Source organism: Microtus ochrogaster, unplaced genomic scaffold (genome assembly GCF_000317375.1).
Source record: "Microtus ochrogaster isolate Prairie Vole_2 unplaced genomic scaffold, MicOch1.0 UNK21, whole genome shotgun sequence".
Classification (NCBI taxonomy): Eukaryota; Metazoa; Chordata; class Mammalia; order Rodentia; family Cricetidae; genus Microtus; species Microtus ochrogaster.
In genome coordinates this window covers 980419-986652 of record NW_004949119.1, presented here as the reverse complement: position 1 = coordinate 986652, position 6234 = coordinate 980419, and the positions used below count along the sequence as shown (strand labels likewise).

General features: G+C 44.2%; 1 protein-coding gene across 2 annotated transcripts in view; it reads left to right on the top strand.

The window, feature by feature from the left end:
* Positions 1-1884: 1884 nt before the first annotated feature.
* Positions 1885-6234, top strand: part of Gng2 (G protein subunit gamma 2) — a 100926-nt gene continuing 96576 nt past the window's right edge. Inside the window, exon 1 of one of the 2 annotated variants that reach the window (XM_005367604.3) lies at positions 1885-1961. The gene's annotated coding sequence lies outside the window, so the exon portion shown is untranslated. The remainder of the gene's footprint in view (positions 1962-6234) is intronic. The other variant, XM_026789546.1, reaches the window with a different exon arrangement.

Genomic DNA, 6234 nt, shown 5'->3' with positions numbered 1-6234 from the left:
TGGAAACAAACAAACAAACCTCAACAACTTGCTTTGTAATTTCAGATGTTAGCTTGACTTGCATCAGGATCCCTTACAATAAAAAGGTTTCCAAGAAACTTTATGGAACTTTGAAATCAAAACCAAATGGAAGCTGGGACTGTCTTAAAACATGTCACAGAGATTAAATTCTGCACCTGCCCTGGTGACATGTTGTGGTCCCCAAGGTGCACTGGGAAGTCTCACTTGATGAGCCTGCATCAATCCTAGATTTCTAATGTTCCTGTCAGTTTCCTTGCTGGGGGATGAAGGTAGGACAGGACCTTAAAAATACGGTTGAAGATTACTTCTAAAGCTTGAGAAGGGTAGCTTTCTAGACCTTGCTTCTGAGGGAGGATTCATTTATTTATTAATTTACATTTGAGACAGGGTCTCACCATGTAACCCACGGGAGCCTTAGGCTCAAAGTGATTCTCTTGTCTACCACACCCAGTTGGTAAAGCACCACCTCCTTCTTGGTACAAGGACTCACTTTTCCACCCCATCCCTCGCACCCCACCTCCCTGTGGGTGTTTAAACTAGTTTCCTTAATCAAGAATGACTCAAGCCTTGACTGTATTGTTACCATGAGCATCAGGGTCAGCTGTGAACAGAACTGTGGGGGAGCCAGCGGAACAAACACTGGTCCTGGTTTGGCTGTTCAAGTCACTTGTCACATCCGAGTTTCAAGCTCCTATATATAATATGCACTCATATGTACTGAGTATTTCCTGTTCCTAGAACTATGAGATGATGCATCACGTGTCTGTCTGGTCTTACTTAGTTCTTAGATTTTTCACTGTGAAATATGTTATGATCAACTTGTTTTTTTGCAAGTGGAAAAACTGAGGCACATATAAAAGTAATTTGTCTAAGTTCACAGACAGGGATGATAGCTTAGATTCTAACTCTGATGGACAGACTGCCTAGAAGCTCTACCTTTATCCATGACACCAATCATGAAGGGGACGAGAGGCCATGAAGACCCTCTCAGCCCTACCGATAAGTGCATGGGTGATGGAAGGGGGGATCTGTTTCTAGGCTGGGAATCCAGGCCACTGGGGATCACCCACTCCCTTCATTCATCTTTTTTTTTTTTTAATTTTTGCCTGTTTTCACTGAGAAGTCTACCTCAGCATTGCAGGACGACTTGGCTTCGTTTCCATGTCCCAGAAGTCCTGTGGAGTCATTATTTTCTAAGCATATGGGTTAAATAAAATCTCAGTGGTAGGGAGACCTTGGGGAAATGAAGCTTCGGGAAGGTTGGCCACAAAGGAAAAATTCGGCAGCAAGAAGCTGCAAGCTACCTCGGAATGCGGATAGGCCATAAATCAGAAGGAGCTGTGGAGGTTGCAGCCGGATCTCAGGACCAGAGCTGATGGGGCCACTGACTCAATAAAAACAGCAGCTGCGATTCAGAACGAGAAAGCAGCTTAGGTGTTGAGAAGGAGACCCACTGAGGCAGTCTGTGGATGCTGCTGGGAGATGAAGCTCGGGGGATGAGTCAGGGAGAGAAGACAGCGAGTAGGAAGGTGGGGGTGGAGGGGCGCTGGAACAAAGGAGTTCAGGGGATTAGAGCCAAATTACCCTCAGTCATAGGCAAAGTCACTTAGAAGAAGCCCTGAAGTGGAGTGAGAGACAAACAAGAAAGCTGGCTTGCTACCCGATACTAAGAGAGGAGGAAGTGGGAGATGCACTGCTTCCTGTAGAAATTATGATTGAAGACAAAGCTGGGTGGGGACTCACGCCTGGGCTGCGGTGGCTGCTACACAGACAGACACTCGACGCCGCTCGGTGGGCAACTCCTACTACGGCGAGGCTGGGCTGTGCGGGGGCTGGGCTGGGCTGGGCTGGGCTGGGCGGGCCAAACTCACCACCACCACCACCAGAACTCACCGCCAGAAGAAGCTTGCTCTCTAACCAAGCCTCGGGAGCCAAGCAAGGTAAAGGACACTTTTTTTTTTATCATGTAGCTCCGTTTGAATAGAGATAAAATGACCGTGCCTGTGGGCTTTAGGGAAGATTTCTTCTGGAATCGAGGGACATTGTTTCAGGCTTTTGGGAAAGTGGCTCAGATGGGGCTTTTAGTTTTATTCATTTATTTATTTTCCCAAGAAGGATGGTCAGATTTGTGAAACATTTTGTTTAGGGTGTGGGGAACCACCCTCAGTGTTTGGGAAAACACGCTGAATGTAAGAAGTGGTTTGCTTAGCTAGCCCGGCTGCCAGGCAGGATTGAGTTGCAGTCAGCTGGGCTGTGAAGCTGCAGTCTGGGCATCCGAGCGTGGCAGTCCCTTGCTTTGGGGTGTAAGTAGTGAAAGACGTTAAGCACATTCATATATTTCTTTGTAACATTATGGCTGTGCTTTGGCTTTGGGGAGTTTGGGTCCTTTTGTATATAGATTTTTTTTTTTTCCAACAAAAGCTCAGATTTCGCGAGTGAGGGGCAGGCATTATTTACCACTAAGGAACCAGTGTGTTTTTCTCTCGTTGCTCCGTGCAGCTGCTTGCAGGGTAACCTCAGAACCAGCTAGGTCTTACCCTAAAGTTGCATCCTCGTTCAAAGGATCATGGACCGACTAGAGATGGTAACTTGCCCGAAATCGGATACCGGTGTGTGAATATAGGATTCTATGCCTGTATTTATTCATCTCTAGATCAAAGCGATTGCTAATTCCAGACAGAGATAATATCAAAGTGTCTCCTTGTCTGTGTATGCTGTACACTGAAGTAATATAATCAGGGCACAATTTTTATTCTGCATTTTCCCCGAGTAGTGGATGCTGATAAGGAGTCTGGGACTGGAAACTCGTTCGTGTTTGTGAATGATTCACGTAAAAGTGCAATAAAGAGGTCTAATGGGCTTGAACTGGGATTGCTAGTTTACTTTGGCAGAATATATAGGATAAACAGTTTAATAAACTGTGGCATAATTTAAAAATATCTCCAACAGAAAGTGTGTGGCTAAGCACAAGAGAGCATTGATGAAAATACATTTTTACTTTCTTTATATAATGAAAAGAGATAATTTTTCAAAACAAAGAAGGAAGCTCGGGTGGTAGAGTGAAGACAATAAGATGGCACTCATGAATTATTAAAATACATTTTTAAATAACCAAGTATCCCCACGGAGAAAGTATGTACTTTTGGGATAACACTATTGTCAGTTGAAGGAGCCATATGGTTGGGATTCTGCTTTGTTTTGTTATCTTTATGAAATTAATTTAGTTTCTCAGACTTTGTGGAGTAGCAGTGCATTTTCTGAGACAGGAAGCTTTCACGGACACTGAAGAAATAAATTTATATTTTCCTGAGTATGTGTAGGAGTTGCTGTATCCATGGGGCTCTTGGGAAGGATTCCTTAAATTTAATCAAAGCGAGTTGTGTCAGGGTTCCACAGTCCCCACTGCATCCTAAGGTAAAATATGTAGCGCCCATCTTCTGGATGGGGCCGAGGCTAGACTTAGCCTGGTGTCTCTAAATGAAACAGGGAGCTGGGCCTCTGGGCTATTTGGAGGACATTCCCTCTACCCTGATCATCGACAGCCTGTGTTCCCCAGATGATGCCAACACCCGGCTTTGTTTGGGGATGTCTAGAAAATGTGTTACACTTCACTCACCGTCCTACCCTACCCCCACCCCGTGTCTCATAGTAGGCAGAGTACAGTCAAGGGGCCCCCTGCTACCTTTCTGAGAACAACTAAGAGGCGCCTGTTTTCTGCACAGCACCGAACACTTCCTTAATTGTGAAATTCCAGCTTGAGGCAAAACGTGAGTGCAGAGCAGCAGATGGGTAAAGGATGAAGGCAGGGATCTTTCTTAAGCAAGAAACAGATGGGCTTGCCTCTCCAATACACAATGAGACTATTCCCAGTCCTCTGCCTGTATAGAATACTAGCAGGCATTCTTTTGCTCCGGATATTTGGTGGCTCTAGAAACAGTGGACAAACACTGAAATTTTAATAATAAGTGCTTTTTTTCTCCCCTCTTCTGACATATGGTCAGTGATTGAATGGAAGCATGCCTCCTTGTTTTATGTCTGGCCCTGGGCTTCGTGTGATGGGTATATAGTGATGAGCTTAATCGAATAACTTTTTTTTTTTTTTGCCTGCTTCAGAAGGCAGGGCCGACTTTTAAATCTAAAGCAGAAAACCTGTTCACAAGAGATCAGTGTGGGGCAAAGAAAGGACTGGCGTATAGCACCAAGAACGCAGGTTTTGGAGGCAGAATGGTCTGCCTGGGTCCTGCCACTGCTTCTTATGACCTGACTCAGTACAATCATTTGTGAACGTAGTTAATTCCTTGTGAAAAAGGGATAACAGCACATAGTCAGGGCTTTATGTGATGCGGACTTTGTTTTTGTGTGTGGTTATAAAAAGAAGTTGAAGTGTCATTGTGTTCTGTAGTGGCATGAGGAAACGTTAGCTTAGTATTGGTTTCTGTTGCTGACTGGGGGAACAGAGATATCTTTATTGTAAAGAATATTCTTCTTAATAAAAAACAAACAAACAAACAAAAAAAAAAGAATATTCTTAACACAAAATGTCCCATTTTATTCACTTTTAAGCATGAAGTTCCGTAGTGTTAAGTACAGTCACATTATTGTGCTATTTTGTTACCATCCACTCCTGGTATTTTTTTTTTTTTTTTTTTTTGGTTTTTCGAGACAGGGTTTCTCTGGGGCTTTGGAGCCTGTCCTGGCACTAGCTCTGTAGACCAGGCTGGTCTCGAACTCACAGAGATCCACCTGCCTCTGCCTCCCGAGTGCTGGGATTAAAGGCGTGCGCCACCATCGCCCGGCTAACTCCTGGTATTTTTATTTTATTTATTTTTCAAGACAAGGTTTCCCTGTGTAGCTCTGGCTATCCTGGAACTTGCTCTGTAGACCAGGGTGGCCTCGAACTCACAGAGATCCACCTGCCTCTGCCTCCCAAGTGTTGGGATTAAAGGTGTGCACCACCATAGCCTGTCTTTTTTTAAATCTTGTAAAACAGAAAATCAGTAATATTACATAGTAACTCTCCTTTTTTCCCTGTAGCCCAGGCTCTGTCAAACACCATCGCACTTTGTCTCTATGAATTTGATTGAGAACCTGATAGAGAAGGAATCATGCAGTGTTTCATAATGAACTTAATTCATCTTCTATATTGTCTCCAAGGTTCATCCTTATTGTAGCACATGCCAGAATTTCCTCCTTTTTAAGCTGAATAACTTTCCATCTCTTATATCTATCACATGCTGTTTGTTCATTAATTCTTTGATGAATGCTTGGATCAGTTTTTGGCTATTACAAACAACACTGTGATGAATATACATTTGTAGAGTCCGTGGTTTCTGTGTTCAGTTTTTGAGGTACCACCATATTGTTTCCTGTAGTAGCCAAACAATTTGAAATCTATCCAACCAGAAGGGCACAGTGGTTCCAGTTCACCTACATTTTAACCAACACCTGAGGCTGATTCTTTTTGTTTATTTGTTTTTAATTGCCACCCTAGGGTGGACAGTGGAATCTCTTTGTGATTGGGTTTGCATTTTCCTGGCTATGGCCATAGAACCTCAAGTGACTCCATATGAATATACACACTCTGCACAAACAACACAATCAACAGCACAGGGTGTTCAGTTATCTTGGCTTGACTGCATGTTTCTCTGTGGCAGTTTTACTGCAGAGGTCTGAAGTAAGGCAGAAGGAACCTTCCATCTCTGGGCAAGTATGAGCAGAAGAGCTAGTGCTTAGTGGGAAGACTGAAATGCCAGTCAGCGCCTTGACTGTTTCCTCTACCCTTGTTGGCCTAGTTGGGCTAGGCATTCACTCTCATGTTCAGCTCTTCTGTGCCTAGGCTCTGAGGCAGGAGAGAGGGCCTGAAAGCTAGGCTGACTGCTTCACCTTGTGCTTTGCCACCCTGTCAGCAAGCGATTGTTTCTTGAAAGCCCCCTCCCTCCTTTATCTTTCTTCCTTCTTTCCTTATTTTTCTCTTGTATTTCACTTTCACTCTGTCCCATGCATTCGTAGTGAAATCTGTGCAGCCCCAGTCATTATTCACTCACTTTGTTCCTTATGGTTGGTATAATCCTCCCTTTTCCTAACATATGTTCATATGTTAGAGGCTTCCTGGGGCAAGGAAAGGACTGGCGTATAGCACCAAGAACGCAGGTTTTGGAGGCAGAATGGTCTGCCTGGGTCCTGCCACTGCTTCTTATGACCTGACTCAGTACA